Raw genomic sequence first — 16916 nt, forward strand, 5'->3', positions numbered from 1 at the left:
TAATCACCTATCATGTGCCAGGCACAATGCCATGAGCTAGGGATATGAAGTCAGAAGGAAAACACTAGATAAAGATAAAAGATTACAGTTGGTCCGCAGAGAATGAGGGCAGAAAGTTCATCTACAATAAATGATATTTTTTCAATATTTTAATATTTTATTTTTTCCCATTACACGTAAAAACAATTTTAACATTCTTTTTACAGATGTTGAGTTCCAAATTCAATGAATGATATTCATAAGGTGGAGTAGGCCTTTCAGAACTAAAAATAAAAACATTCACTTACAAAATATTTCTATATTAAGTGTATTAAGCCTTACTCTTAAGCTTATATTCTGTTGGGGAGATATTCTACCTATCTATCAATCAATCTATCTAGCTATCATTTATTTCTATTGGTATATGCAAAATAAAAAGGTAATTTTGGGGGGGTGGAAGAGAGAGACAAGCAATAGAAGAAGCTTCAAATGGAGGTGGCATTTGAGCTGTCATTTTTTAATGACATCTTTGGTGCTCACCTTGTCCGCAGTCTTCCGACTCTTCTTGAAGAAAGTACTTGTGGAGGGTAGATGTGAGGCTTCTGCGTATTTTTGATGCCTCAACTCCAATTTTTCCAGTTTTAGCTTTCACACTCTTTTCCTGTGCCTATTTACATATTGTAGTCGCCAAGTATTCAAGTATATATTGCCGGGACTGCATTTGGAGAAGCTTCTCAGATCCTTTATAGAACTTCTGTTCATCTTCTCTAAGGATGTTACTTGGGTTATAATGATTTTCATTGTGGGAGATTTTTTTAATACTCTGATCATGGGAAGGTGAGATGATCTGATGTCCCTGACTAGAACCCAGTACCCCTGATAGCTGTCATCTCTCCTCCATTTCTCAGCCAAATACCTTGAAAAAAGTCATTTTCAGGTCTCCCTTTCCTTTCACTCTCTTCTATATGCTTTGGAGTCTGGCTTCTAATTTCATCGCTTAACTGAAACTGTTTTACCCACAGTTACTTGGGATCTCTTAATTGCCAAGTCTAATAGCCTTTTCTCAGTCCACATCCTCCTTGACCTTTCTGCAGCTTTTAATTCAGATGGCTTTGGAGGACAAAGTGAGGCTGGTGACCTTGCACAGCCCTCTCTTACTCAGATCAAAGTCAACTGCAAGTCATGTCATCATTTCCCTGATGCCATGGTCTTCTTCAAATACGAAGGACAGACACAGCAATTAATTAATTAATTTAAAATTGCCTCAGTTTCCTCCTCTGTAAAATTGTGATAATAACATCACCTCCTTCCCTCCCAGGGTTATTATAAGCATCAAATGGGATAATAATTGAAAGCATTTAGTACAGTGCCTGGCATAGTAAATGCTATAGAATTGCCCATTCCTTCCCTGTTATATGAAGCAGCAAATTTTATAATTGGGCAAAAAGCTCTGCTGCTATAGTCGAGGGAAGGGGAACTGGGATCACATCCTTTTTCTGTTATATACTGTTGGTGTGACCCAGCAAATCATTTATCATGTATTTAATGAGCATTTATTAAACACCTTCACTTTGCTTAATAGTGTGTTAGGGATGCAAGGACAGAAAGGAAATTATCTCTGCTTTTAAGGAATTTACATGCTTGCCTAGACAAGTAGGTATTAAATGCATCTGAAGTCATTTATGGGGGAAAGGGCACTCGTAGTGTTCCTACAAGAATTGATATCTGAACTGGGATTTGGACAAACTTGGGGATTGACGAGATGGAGGTGAGATGAGAGATGAAATGAGGAGCGCTAAGTAGGTCAGTTTGACTAGAACATAATGGGCAGTTAAGCCCAGGCTAGAGCCAGATTGAGAAGGCTTCAAGAGTCAAACGAGGGAGTTTATGTTTTAGCCTACATACAAGTGAGAATCACTGGGGCTCCTGGAGCAGGGAGGGAGCTACATGGTCAGGTTTGTGCTCATTTAGACATGCCAATTTGCCAGCAATTTGGAGAATGGATTAGAGAGGGGAGAAACTGGGAACAGGGCAGCCAATTGGGGGTTATTATAATAGTTCAAGCCAAGAATCCGGAGAGCCTAACTAGGGTGGTAGGTATGTGAGTGGAGGGAAGGGGACAGATTTGGGATATGTCAGAGAGATAGGATCAACCCTATTTGGAAAGTAATTAGATTGAGGGGTGAATGAGTGATGATGCTGAATTTGTGAACCTGGGTGATTAGAAGAATGGAAGAATTAGAAGAATGGTGGTGTCCTTGCCACTTGAAATTGGAAAGTTAGGAAGAGGGTAGGACTTTCGGGGGAAGAGAGTGAACCATATTTTGGACAGAACTCGTTGTCTTTAACTCTTTGAGGCCTGAGCTTATTCATCTGTAGAAAGATTTAGACTGTATGATCTCTAAAGCCCTTCTGTTTCTAATTCTAAATCTTAGATAAAGGTTTAGTCTCTTGCTGTCGGTGAATAAAGACAAGACAAATTCTCCAGGCGGTTCCCTTGTCAGTTTATCTTCTATACAAAGTCTAAATTCATATCCATAAGACAGGAGTTTGACCGCATCACCCCTCTGCTCAAAATCTTCCTTATTGCCTCTAGCATAAAATACAAATTCTGCAGCCTGGCATTTAAATGTTCCTACAAAGCCGGGCTCTATCCTTCCTTTTCACACTTATTTTATGTTACTTCCTTTTGCGTCCTCTATGTTCTAGTCAAATTAGCCTCCTAGCTGTTTCCCAAACTTGATGTGACATTTCTCCTATTTGTGGACAGAGATGTTCCCCACCCCCCCACCCAGTGCCTGTGACACACTCCCTACACACAGTTATTGACTTTTTACAATCTCTAGCTTCCTTCATGGCCCAGCTCAGATGCTACCTCCTATGAGAAACCCATCCTAATACCTCCAGTTGTTAATATCCTCTGGCTCCTCATACTCTCTCTCTTTTTTTAATTTATCAGTATTTATGTTGTATTCCCCCAATAGAATGCTTTTTCAAGGTTGGGACTATTTTATTTTTGACTTGGTACTATAGTGATTAACCACCATAGGCATTCTGCCTAGTGGGACATAATTAATATTTGTTGTATCGAACTGAAATTCTTCCAAAACCGTGAATTTTTTTGTTCTCTTGAATGAGTATTGAATTTTAGAAAAAAATTTAGTCTCATCCGCCCTGTCTAAAAAGAATACAATTACATGCTTTTTGAACTAAATGTTGGTAGTTATCATTAGAAAATTTTTATTCAGGCCCCTCCCCTCATATCTCTATTAATCCCGTCTCCATTATCAAGTTGGACAGTTGGTTCTGTACTCTGCCAGAACGTTTTGTTGTAGACTGTACTTTGGATATTTTTACAGAGGTGTTTTCCTATCTAGAGGACTGATTTGTCTCATTATGATTATTCTGTAGGGTCCGATGCTGTTTCCTTCACTGTCTCTTTGTTCTGCTTTTTCGGAGTGAATTGATGAGGTTTCACAGGTTTGGAGGGGGAAGTTCGAGATTAATGTTTTTCCATTTCTTTTCATTTCCTAGTTTAACAGGCGATATTCATTCTTGTATTATTCATTGTTTGGAGAGTGTCACATGTTTGATGCCCCAGAATTTCCTTTTGTTTGTTTTGTTGTTTGTTGTTGTTGTCGAACCAGAGGTTTGTTTTATTGACCTTTGGTAGTTAAAGAAGGCAGGGAAAAGTCCGGGTGAATCAGTCCCAAGTGATGCAGGTACCTGTTTATCAAATGGAGAAGCTTAGGTACCTCGTCTGGTTACAGGAGAAATGTCCAAATTAACAGAACAAATGGTAGATGATTAGACATACTATTTGTTGTTTAGCTGTTTTTCAGTCATGTCTGAGTCTCTGTCACCTCTTTTGGGGTTTTCTTGGCAGAGATACTGTAGTGGTTTGCCATTTCCTTCTCCAGCTCATTTTATAGGTGAGGAAACAGAGGCAAACGAGGTTCCGTGACTTGCTCAGGGTCGTACAACTAATAAGTGTCTGAGGCTGGATTTGAAATCAGGAAGTGGAGTCTTCCTGATTCCAGCCACACTGCTCTATCCGCTGCACTGCCTAGCTGCTCCAGACTAGCCGTATGTGCCAGGAAAAGTTGGTTGTAGAGGAATGTAATAAGTAATGAGGAGACATAAGAAATGGTAGGTTAGGATGAAAGTGGTAGGAGAGATAGAGAAGAAAGGCCACTCATGCACCGTAGCTTCCTTAGTGATGTGGGATTTTTAATACTGTTCTGAGAAAGCGGTTGAGCTCACATGCTGTGAAAAGAAAGACTTCTTTGCACGGTTGTATGTAATCATGCTGAGAGATCCCAGCTAGGGGGCTGGGGGATGGGGTGCAGCTAGAAGACAAGGGCTCGCTTAAGCTGTCCTCCAGATCCCTCCAAACACTGGTAAAAAACTGGCTCTGAACAAATTCTAGAGCTAACGAACCCATGAAATAACGGAGGGAAGAAGGCTTCCAGCCCAAGACACCCTGGATGGTTGCTGGGAAGGGTCTAGTGCACCATGCTGGGAGTGGAGCAATGCCCAGTATGGGCCGCATCAGGACCAACCAGAATGGGAGTCAGCCAGGGCAGGCCTTAGGGCCCTGAATCACTGAGCTGTGGCAGTTACCAGACGTCTCAACCCACAAATGCCAAAGACAACAGAACAGGTCAGTGGGAAAACTCCTGGATCGGGGTGAGAGGAGTATGTGGTCAGACCCCAGCCCCTGGGGGTGATGGAGGTGGTGTAGCACTGCAAGTGCCTCCAGCCACCAGGCCCACCCAGTGGGAGGAGTCAAGCTGCTTATCAGAGCGGGAGTGCAGGGATTGCTTTGCTGGCACAGAGGCAGGGTTCTCTTGCTTTGCCCTGCTTGGATCTGGGTTGCAGTCCTGGTTGGCAGTTGTTGGGGGAGGAGGAATGCTGCTGTGGCATGGCTTGCTGTGTAGAAGTACTTCTAAAGACAGCAGCGCAAGACCCCTGAAGCTTGGGACAAAGCACTTACCACTGTGAAGGCAGTCATAACTTGACCAAAAGCTCAAGGGTCAAGTAGTTGGCTGGGAACATGAGCAGGCAGCATAAAAGGACTCAGACTCAGACTATAAAATCTTTTTTTGGTGTCAAAGAAGGTCAAAACATGCAGCCAGAAGAAGCCAACAAAGTCAAAGAGCCTACATCAGAAGCCTCCAAGAAAAATATGAATTGGTCTCAGGCCATGGAAGAGCTTAAAAAGGATTTGGAAAAGTAAGTAAGAGAAGCAGAGGAAAAATTGGGAAGAGAAATGAGAATGATGTGAGAAAAACATGAAAAACAAGTCAATGACTTGCTAAAAGAGACCCAAAAAAGTACTGAAGAAAATAACACCTTAAAAAATAGACTAACCCAAATGGCAAAAGAGCTCCAAAAAGCCAATGTATAGAAGAATGCCTTAAAAGGCAGAATTAGCCAAATGGAAAAGGAGGTCCAAAAGACCACTGAAAAAAATACCACCTTAAAGATTAGAATGGAACAAGTAGAAGCTAGTGACTTTATGAGAAATCAAGAAATTATAAAACAGAACTAAAAGAATGAAAAAAATAGAAGATAATGTGAAATATCTCATTGGAAAAACCACTGAGCTGTAGAATAGATCCAGGAGAGATAACTTAAAAATTATTGGACTACATGAAAGCCATGATCTAAAAAAAGAGTCAAGACATCATCTTTTAAGAAATTATTGAGGAAAATTGCCCGGATATTCTAGAACCAGAAGGTAAAATAGAAATTAAAAGAATCCACAGTTCGCCGCCTCAAAAAGATCCCCAAAAGAAAACTCCTAGGAGTATTGTCACCAAATTCCAGAGTTCCCAGGTCAAGAAGAAAATACTGCAAGCTTCCAGAAAGAAACAATTCAAGTATTGTGGAAACATAATCAGGATAACACAAGATCTAGCAGCTTCTACATTAAGGGATTGAAGGTCTTGGAATATGATATTCCAGAGGTCAATGGAGCTAGGATTAAAACCAAGAATCACCTACCCAGCAAAACTGAGCATAATACTCCAGGGCAAAATATGGGTTTTCAATAAAATAGAGGACTCTCAAGCTTTTTCAATGAAAAGACCAGAGCTGAATGGAAAATTTGACTTTCAAATACAAGAATAAAGAGAAACATAAAAAGGTAAACAGGAAAGAGAAATCATAAGGGACTTACTAAAGTTGAACTGTTTTGTTTACATTCTTACATGGAAAGATATTTGTAACTCGTGAGACCTTTCTCAGTATTAGGGTAGTTGAAGGGAATATATAGACAGAGGGCACAGGGTGAGTTGAATATGAAGGGATGACATCTAAAAAAAATAAAATCAAGGGGTGAGAGAGGAATATATTGGAAGAAGGAGAAAGAGGGAGATAGAATGGGGTAAATTATCTCATATAAAAGTGGCAAGAAAAAGCAATTCTATTGGAAGGGAAGATGGAGCAGGTGAGGGGGAATAAGTGAATCTTGTTCTCATTGGATTTGACTTAAGGAGGGAATAACATACATACTCAATTAGGTATCTTACCCCACAGGAAAGTAGGGGGAAGGGGATAAAAAAGGGGGGATGATAGAAGGGAGGGCAGATAGAGGGAGGAGATAATCAAACCCAAACACTTTTGAAAAGGGACAGGGTCAAGGGAGAAAATTGCATTGAAGGAGGACAGGAGAGGATAGAGGGAAGTATAGTTAGTCTTTCATAACATGACTGTTATGGAAGTTTCTTGCATAATGATACATGCATAACCTATGTTGAATTGCGTGCCTTCTCAAGGAGGCTGGGTGGGGAGGGAAGAAGGGAGAGAACTTGGAACTCTAAGTTCTAAAAACAAATGTTTAAAAAAAGTTGTTTTTACATGCAACTGGGAAATAAGATATACAGGCAAAGGGGTATAGAAATCTATCTAGCCCTAAAAGAAGGTAAGGGGAAAGGGGATCGGGGGTGACAGAAGGGGGAGCTGACTGGGGAAAGGGGCAATCAGAACATATTCCATCGGTGTGGGGGGAGGGTAGAAATGGGGAGAAAATTTGTAACTCAAAATCTTGTGGAAATCAATGTTGAAAACTAAAATATTAAATAATAAAAAGCCAGTGCAACAACAACAAAAAAAAAAAAGAGAGAGATCCAAGCTCCCTCTTCTTGTGAAGCCATGTTTGAGTGGGGCTTTTTCTGTAGATTTTGTTGCCTCGTTCTTTAAGCAAAGTCAGGACTGCTTTTGATTTATGTAAAGATTTTTAATGTGATTGGTTGCACTAGAACTAGGGATGGTGAAATTCCTTGGTCAAAATGCCCATATTCTGTCATAATCTCTATTTTAGATAGTAGGCTCAGAAGACCAGAATAAGCCAATCGTTAGTATTTATTTGTTTATAGCAAAGTGTGGCATTTGTTTTCCATTTTCAAAGACAAATTTTTACCTGTATAATCTTGAGCAATAAGTAATCTCCCCAGCCCTCAGTTTCTTCATCTGTAAAGCTAATGGATTAGATTAAAAGGTATCTATCTGGGGGCCCTTGTAGCTCTAGACTCATGAAGGCATGTGCTTTAAATTGGTTTGCATGTGGGTGTAATTTTTCTTGTGAAGTATACTCTGCTTAACAGGGCCATCTTAGCAAGTATGGCCACTTGGTAATGAATTCTTTGGTCATGACAGCTTATAAAGGGAACAAAACAAAAAATTAAAAATGCCCCTCAGTCTTGTACTGCCTCCCTCTAATTCTACGGGAATAATGACAGAGTTGTGGAAGGTGGGGCATAGGTTTTTAAGTCTCTCCAAAGTTTAACTTTGCTTTGGGTAGTTAAGTGTGAGACCCTTGTCTTTAACAATGACTTGTTAAGAGAGGAATGGTTCATCAAGTCCACTTCAATATTACTGTTATGCATGAAAGCAGAAGGAAAAAGGAAGTTGTAGCTAAAAGATAGGATGCTTCTTGGTTTCTCCTTGGAGATGCAAATAAAGGAGTTGTTGGAATTGCTTTTATTGTGTATTCAAAGGCAATGTAAAACATCCTTAAAAGGAATATTTGATCATCTATTATTGTAGTGCATATGAAAAGTATTTGCAAAATATAACCTTTAAAATTACTGTGATTTTTGGCCCATAATTTATTGCAGAGGATGCTGAAGGAGAAAAATTCTATGGCAACTTAGGAACATTAAATTAACATATATTTTGATACTCGGTGACTTCAGTGACAATGTGTGCATAGGAGAGAATGGTGAAAAGTCTTGGAAAATTTGATTTTGGAAGAAAAAAGACTTACAAACGCAAGTAGGCTTGTCAACTATTGGAAGGGAAGATGGGGCTTCGTTCTCATTACATCATAGATACTTCCTTTGAGACCAGAATCAGAGGGTGCTGAACATGTCAAGCACCAAATAATATTTTTTTTAAAGTTGATTATATTTTAAGAGGAAGAAAATGACTTAACTTGTTCTGGTGTATGAGTCATCCTGAATTATTTGACTGTTTTGTTCAGAATACTGATTTGTTAAAGCAAAACTAAAAATTAATACATAGAAAGAATAAAAAATGAGAAAAGGATGCTGTGCATAATTGAAAACAACTCCATTGTGACCTATCTAGTGAAGTGGAAAGGCGATCAAGCAATGGATGGCATCATTAATTACAAATTTCATACTGAAGTTTGGGCAGCTAGGTGGTAAAAGATAGGCCACCAGGCCTGGGGTCAGAAAGACCTGAGTTCAAATCCAGCCTCAGACACTTAATAGCTGAGTGACCCTGGGCAAGTCACTTAACCCTGTTTGCCTCAGTATCTTCATCTGTAAAATGAGCTGGAGAAGGAAATGGCAAACCACTCCAGGATCTGTGACAAGAAAACCCCAAATGGTGTTTGCCCAAATGGGCAAAGATTAAGAAACAACTGAAACAGCTGAACCAAAAAAACACCCAAACAAACCCCAAAACAAGGTTTAGCAGATTAAATTAATTGCCAAACCATGGAGACCAGAAGATTCCAGGAAGCACCTCAGCCAGGAAATATGTCATCTCCTTGCCTAGCAGAGAGATGATCACCAAGGGCTGCTCTAGGTTAGAATAAAAAACCCATTAGTGAGATGTTACCAAGAAGGAAAATGGAAGACAATGAGCAGTATTCCTTAATAAAACCACAAGAAGGAGCAATGGGAGATTTTTAAGTATACAGTTGGAAGGACTTCAGTAAGTACAATAATGGAAAATTATGGCTCGTAATGGAAATGGAATGGAAAAATGATTGTAAAGATTTTTTTTTTTTTGCAAAAAATACCATTTTCCTGTCGAGCAAAGTAGAGCCACAACATCCGGACTCTGACATTATACAATCTTCCATGTGTGTCTAGAGGAAGTATAAATGGAACTGATTTTTTTTTTAAAGATAGCAGTAGGGACTGGAATAGAACAAATATGCACAGAGTAGGTTTGTGTTGGAAGTGACAATTTTAAGAGCTTTAAGACATTGATTCTCAAGGTATTTGAAAATGGGAGAAAACTAAAGGTATGGGGGGGGGAAATAAGCTTGATTTTCATTACCCCCCAACTTCAAAAGACAGCTGAGAGAATTACAAATAAATGACAACCTTCTTGCATATGCCAAATGTTTATGAAATAATCTACACATGAGTTAAGGCCATCCTTGAGTTGAGGGTATTGGGAGAGATTCTCACGGCTTTTCCAAACAGGATTCCACAGCGGAGTACTTCTTTACAATAGCGTAATTGTCTGAAAGCACAGATTATATGAAATTCCACGTAGCTTATTGTTTGTTGACTCTTAAAAAAAAAAGAAAAGTGTTTGATTTGGCAGTGTAAAATGCTGCCTTTAAGATGTTTTCAACAGGGTGCCTCCATGAACATCTCAAAATCATTCAAGATGACTTTAAAAAAATGTAACAACAGAAAGCTTTGTCTCCTTGCTTTATTAATATTAAGGTACAAGAGTCATTAAGTAAACACTTATTAATTGTTTATTATATTCGAGGTACTGAGGGTACTGGGGGATACAAAAAAAGGACAAAAAATAATCCCTGCCCTCAAGGAGATTGCATTTTAATAAGGGAGAACATGTAGGCAGCTTCGTTCATACTAGATATGTACAGAGTCATTGAAAGGTTATCTCGGAGAGGGAGGGCATTAACATTAAGAGGGATGCAGAAAAAAGTTTCTTGTAGAAGGTAGGATTTTAGCTGGGACTTAAAGAAGCTGGAATGCAGAGAAGTAGAGCTAAGGAGAGGGAGCTTTCCAGGTATTGAGGCCCAGCCGTTGAAAATGCGCAGAATCAGAAAGTTGTGCCTCTTGAAGGAACAGCAAAAAGATGGGTGTCAGTGATCATTGAATATGTAGAGGGAGCAAAGTACAAAGAGACTTAAATTCAACCAAATTCATCAAATTCAAGGAGACTTAGATTCAACCAAACTCACCACTGTCGTAGAAGAGATCCAATGAAGAGTCCCCTCCCAATATGGATTTTTCTATACATTGTGAGTTCTTCCAGAGATGTCTGTTTATGGATGACCTTATTCTGATTACGTTATTGGAGCATTGAAGAGCTTCTGAAGTAAGATCTAGAATCAACATGAGAGGCGACTGGCGGGTCATCGGATAGAGCACTTGGCCTAGAGACAAGAAGACCTGAATTTAAATCTGTCCTCAGACACTTACTAGCTGTGTGACCCTAAGCAAGTTAACCTTGTTTGCCTTAATTTCCTCACCTGTAGAATGAGCTGGAGAAGGAAATGGCAAACCACTCCAGTTATCTCTGCCAAGAAAACCCCAAATGGGGTCGTGAAGAGTCAGACACAACTGAAAAACGACTAAACACCAAGACTTAGGAATAAAATGCAACGGGATGAACTTCTTGTCCCAGTTATGATAGGCAGTTGGATAAACAGCCCGTAGAATTTGCCTGTCAGTCAGTGTCTAGGACAGACACTTCAAATGGATCCTAAACTGTCAAAAATTGCAAAGATGTTCTTTAGACAGACCTTTCCCCCAAAGGAAAGACTCGCCTTTTAAATGCCAGGATTCCTCCAGTGACGTACTGAAATTTTGAAGTTTACAAAGAATGGAAGTTGAGGCTTACCCAAAGGGCGACAGAGGCGGGCACGAGCAGGTCTCAGCACGTCAAAGAGAGATGTATGTCTTCAGAAAAAGCTGAGCTCATCACGCAGGGAGGAGGAGGAGGGGCACAACACACAAGTTCAGTCGGCATCTGTGTAAAGTGAGGCGTGTACAAGAGCTAGATCTATGTGGCCATGAGCCAAGTAGAATGGGCAGGTCCAGTAGACTGGCGTCCTTGAGAGGAGTGACTGGGTTTTTTGGTCTTTCTTTGAATCCCCCGTGCTTAGCACAGTGGTTTGCACATAGTAGGTGCTTAATATATTAATACTAGTTGACTGACTGCAGGCATGGGTGGATCAATGATCCATAGCATTAGAAGGACTGTCTACATAGGTGTCATCATGGTTTTAGTGGCGTTTTGAATCTGATTTTTACAGAACCATCCATGTTCTTTCTCCAGTTCTCTAGCAATGGAACACATTTGTGAGTTTCTTGTCTAGGATCAAGGGTATAATTTGTGGCCATATCACATTTGTGTGTGTGTGTGTGTGTGTGTATGGGGTATGTGTGTTTCTTTGGCAAACTAACCCCGATGCATAGGGATTGAAGTATAAAATTGTGGACTGACTAGCACAATTCTGTTTATCCTACACCGAAGTAGAACTGTAAGGTAGTAAAACATTTTGATTTTACGATTTGAACAAAGACCATGAATTATTAAAACAGTGCCCCTTAAATTTAGAAGCTTATGTGTGTTTTTTCCTCTGCTTAATTTTTCACAGACTAAAGATTACAGTGGAAGGGAAGATTGACATGGTTCAACAGTGTCTTGGAAAAACCCATAACTAGATGTTATTAGAAAAACCCATCACTGGAAAATGAGCACTGGGAATATTACTGATAACTTCTCAAAGGTTCTTTATTATCTTTTAACAAGCATAAAACATGTGCATTCTTATTTTAATCACATTGACAGCAGAGCATTTAATTTTGACTTCCTCGTCTGTTTTCCCCTTTCAATTTTTCACCTTTTTTATACTTCGTTATTAGAAGTAAAGCTCTAGGGTATGTTTTTTTGTATGATGTCTTCAGTAACAAGCAGCAGAGAGGAGTGTTTTACTCAATGAAGGAGAGGAAAGCTGGAGAATGGAAATTCTCATATAATAAAATTCAGTTGAATGAACATTTATTGAGTTATTACTGTGTGTGAGGTACCGCTAGGCTGGAGAAATCAATGCAAAGTTGGGCCCTACTTTCAAGGAGTTTATGTTCTCCTTTAGGGGGAGAGGGTCAAAAAGAGGGTTGGAATGTAAAATGATAGATAACCACATAATTCAGTGGAACAGTTTTTATTAAACTGCTGCAGGTTACGAGGCTCTGAGCTAGGTATCTGGTGGGGGAGGGAGAGGAGATAAAACTGAAACCAGTCTCTAAGCTTATATTCTTTTGAGGATATTTGAGAGAAAGTTTTATGGGATTTAAAATATAATTAATGCAGCATGAGAATTTTAATTTTTCTCAGCCAATCACATAAGAACAGAAAATGGTTGATAGAATTTTCTTTTATGTTCATGGTTGCTCATTTACACTCAAATCATATTTAGCATTTACTATATAGAAGATGCTTTGTGCACTCTCTTCTACTCTGGCTGATGGAGCTAGCCAATTTGGTCCCTGTAGGCAAAAAGAAGGGTCTGAGTACTTATTTGGGAGGGGCTCAGTGGTCATTTGGTCCAACTCCCCTTATTTTACCAATGAAGAAATAAATCCAGAAGGGTGGGCCGGTGACTTGCCCAGCTTCACAGTGGTGGTGGGTGGTAGGTGGTAGGTGGTAGGACTAAGATTAGAAACCAGATCTTGACTTAAAATGTATTATTTTTCAGGCAATCAATCAATTTATTAAGTGCCTACTATGTACCAGGCACTGTGCTAAGTGTTGGGGTTACAAAAAGGGGCAAAAGACTGTCCCTGCCCTCAAGGACCTTACAGTCTAATGGAGGGAAGTTCAGGGCAGGAATCTCAATCTCTCTCTCTCTCTCTCTCTCTCTCTCTCTGTCTGTCTTTCTCTGTCTCTATCTCTCTCTGTCTTTCTCTGTCTCTCTCTCTGTCTCTCCTCCCCCCCCCTTGGAACTCCGGGCCTCCTGATTCCAGGGCCAGTACTGTATTGACTGTGCCAGCTAGCTGCCCCCGGAGTCTCTCAACAAACACTGAGGTCAACAAAATAAGTCCTCATCTTATTTACTGCAACCCGTACATGAATGAGTTGTGTCTAAAATATACTTGAAATGTAGTTTTTTCTGCCTTTCTCTGAGGACTCCTAGTGAGGGAGAAAAGCTAGGTAGAAGATCTGAATTAAAATCCCTCCCTGGACACTTATGAGCTGTGCAACCCTGTCTTTGCCTCAGTTTCAGAGGATATTTGCTGATTTCTAAGGGCCCTTCCAGCCCTAAATCAATGATCCTGTGAACTTACCTGGCAAACCAGCCCATTCCACTTTGGAATATCAATCAGTAGCATTTATTAAGCGCTTACTGCATACCAAGCACTGTGCTGATGCTGAGGGTACCAGTTCAAGCCAGTGAGACGGAGAGCCAGTGCCCTCAGGGAGATCACATTGTACTGGACAAGGCAACACGTGAATGACTAGGTACATACAAGTTATGTAGAAAGTGGATGTGAGGTGATCTGGAGGGACAGGTGAAAGCAGTTGGGATATTTGGAAACTACCTGCAGAAAGTGAGATTTTAGTTGGGTATTGAAGAAAGTTGGAGAAACTAAGAGGAAAAGATTGAGGGGGCAATGGGGGATAGCCAGTGAAAGGGTAGATGCAGAAGAGATGACCCTCTGTGACCCCATTTGGGGTTTTTCTTGGCAAAGATACTGGAGTGGTTTGCCATCTCCTTCTCCAACTCATTCTACCGGTGAGGCAACTGAGGCAAACAAGATTAAGTGACTTGACCAGGGTCGCACAGGTAGTAAGTGTCTAAGGTCAGATTTGAACTCAGGTCTTCCTGACACCAGGCCTGGCTCTCTCTGTCCACTGTACCACCTAGTTACCCATAGACTACGTGGAGGGGAACAAATGTTTTTCAAATTTTTAAAAATTTATTTATTTTTAATTTATAACATTCAGTTCCACAAGCTTTTGAGTTTTAAATTTTCTCCCCCTTCCTCTCCTCCCCGCTCCGGCTCCACATATACATTCATATTAAACATATTTTCACGTTAGTCATGTTGCGAAGAAGAATTATAACTGATGGAATGAACCATGAGAAAGAAGAAACAATACAAAACAAAAAAGAGACAGAGCAAATGGTTTGCCTCCATCTGCATTCAGACTCCATAATTCTTTCTCTGGATGTGGATGGCATTTTCCATCATGAGCCTTTTGGAGCTGTCTTAGAACCTTGCGTTGCTGAGAAGAGCCAAGCCTGTCAAAGTCAGTCATCATACACTGTGGCTGTTACTGTGTACAGTGTTCTCCTGGTTCTGCTCCCCTCACCCAGCATCAGTTTATACAAGTCTTTCCAGGTTTTTCTGAAGTCGGCCTGCTCATCATTTCATCTTACATTCATATACCACAACTTGTTCAGCCATTCCCCGATTGATGGGCATTGGAGGGGAGCGAATTTTAAGATGACTGGGAAAGTAAGAAGGAACCTGGTTGGGAAGATTTTTAAATACCAAGCAGCAGTTTATATGTGATCTTGGAGGTAATGGGGAGCCAGGAGCGTTTATTGAGAATGAGGGGGTGGGGATGGAGTTGAAATGGCCAGACCCAGGCTTTAGGGAAATCACTTAGGCAAGTGAATCCCCTCCTGGACACTTACCAGGCGTGTGACCCTCGGCAAGTTGCTTGGCCTCTCTTTGCCTCTGTTTCCTCATCTGTAAAGCACTATTTGGTGACCTCTAAGGTCCCCTCCAGCCCTAAATTGATAATCCTAATAAACTTACCTGTCCAATCAATCTGTTCTACTTTGGGATAGAGTGAAAGATGTATCAGACTAAGGAGAATCTTGAAGCTAGGAGGTCGGTTAGAAAGCTCTTGCCGTAGTCTAGGTAAGAAGGTCTCTCTTGGAGTAGCAGTGATACGACAGAAGTGGAACCCGTATGACAGATGTTATAAAAGTATTATTGTGGAGTGAGTTGGACAGGAATTGACTCTGAGATTGTAGACCTGGGTGACTGGGAAAATTGTGCGCCGACATTAATGGGGAAGGTGGAAAGAGGGGTGTGGTTTTGGAGAGAAGATAATGAATTCTGTTTGAAAATGTTGAATTTGAGATCCCCGCAGCATATCCAGTTTTTGGTGCTCCAAAGATAATCAATAATTCAGGAGTATAGCTCAGGAGGAAGACTAGGGTTGGATATATTGATAGAGCTGGGCATTATCCACAGAGACATGATCATTGAACCCACAGGATCTGATGAGATTTGTACAGGAAGGAGAGAAGAGGGCCAAGACGGAGAGCCTTGGGTCATACTTAAGGTTAGTGGAGTTGGCATGGTTGAAGATACTGAAGAGAAGAGGTTAGGCAGGGAGGAGGAAAGCCCAAGAAGAGAGCAGTGTCATGAGACACGAGACTGTATCCTGAAGAGGATGATTAACAGGGTCCGACGCTGAAGATAGGTCAGTGAGGATTGAGAACAGTCATTAGATCTGGTAGTAACAGATCATTGTTAACTTAATTAAGTAGGGCCCAGAAAAGTTATGAAACACATAAAAATATAAGTTAATAGGACGACGAGGATTTGCATAATGGGATTTTGTGTCTCCAGATGACCCAAGATGGTGAGGGTGGCGATTGTTGGTTGAAGTTTAGGCTTCCTCTCCCAACAGAAAGAGAAAAATTTGAGGGGAGGAAAAATACTACCTGTCGCCTTTGCTTATTCTCTAACACCTCTTAATTCTCGGTTATGGGCAAGAGGCATATGCCTGTTTGCAACTAAGGCATGAGATGAATTATCCTATGAGGCCAAGAGAAAACAATAAGAAAGAAAGACCTCACTGGATCCTTTACAGAAGTTACTTCCATTCAGTGTTTGGACAGGCATTTATTTGACGGCTGCCCATATGCCAGATTATCTTACAAGGCCGGCTAGATTGTGGAAGTTGGAAGGGACCCTTAGAGGTCCTTCAGTGTAATCGTAGATTGTCAGCTTAGGGCTGAAAGGAACCTCAGACATCAGTTTACAAATGAGGAAATTGCCCGATCTAATTAATAGCTGAAATGAGACTTGAACCCAGGGCTTTTGGCTCTCAAGTTCCATTTTCTTCACAGCTCTCTCATTACGTCATACCACCTCCCTCAGTTCTGTCACTGTTTTGTTTTGTCAGTCTTCAGAGACCAGATAGATGTTCAGTGACCTTTCTTCTTTGTTCCAAAGTACACTGACTATTCCCGTAAGAATTATCTCAGTCCTGCAATATAAACTCACTTCTTTTTTTATTAGTGATAAGGAATAATATATTTAGTAGAATATTTCTAGTAATCTTTTTGTTTTCCTTAAGATTTACTCATCTGAGGATCATAGGTTTAAAACTGGAAAGGACCTTATAGGCAACCTCGTCCAGCCCCGTCATCTGACAGATGAGTGAAGTGGGGCTGAGAAAGGTTAAGTGATCTGTCTAAGATCACAGGTGTGGTAAGTGGATTCAACCCCAGGCCCTTTGACTGCAAACCCAGCGTGTTTTCCACTCCCATGCTGCCTCTTCACAGGTCCCGTTCTTCTACCCTTTAATCATCCAGAAATTCAATTTCCTTTTTTCTAGTGACTAATATAAATTATACATCATAGTTCCATTGGCAGCTGCAATCTCTCATGATTATTATTAGCTATGTAAATCTTCCTTTATATTCATTTTACTTT

At 40.5% G+C, this 16916-nt stretch overlaps 1 protein-coding gene across 3 annotated transcripts in view; it reads left to right on the forward strand.

The window, feature by feature from the left end:
- Window positions 1-16916, forward strand: part of TBL1X (transducin beta like 1 X-linked) — a 377352-nt gene that overhangs the window by 82644 nt on the left and 277792 nt on the right. The window contains exon 1 of one of the 3 annotated variants that reach the window (XM_036744223.1): window positions 11879-11959. The exons of the other annotated variants lie outside the window; for them this stretch is intronic. The gene's annotated coding sequence lies outside the window, so the exon portion shown is untranslated. Of the gene's footprint in view, window positions 1-11878; window positions 11960-16916 lie in introns of those variants that run through there. 3 annotated transcript variants of the gene reach the window in all.

The sequence above is a fragment of the Trichosurus vulpecula genome, chromosome 2 (genome assembly GCF_011100635.1).
Source record: "Trichosurus vulpecula isolate mTriVul1 chromosome 2, mTriVul1.pri, whole genome shotgun sequence".
Lineage (NCBI taxonomy): Eukaryota > Metazoa > Chordata > Mammalia > Diprotodontia > Phalangeridae > Trichosurus > Trichosurus vulpecula.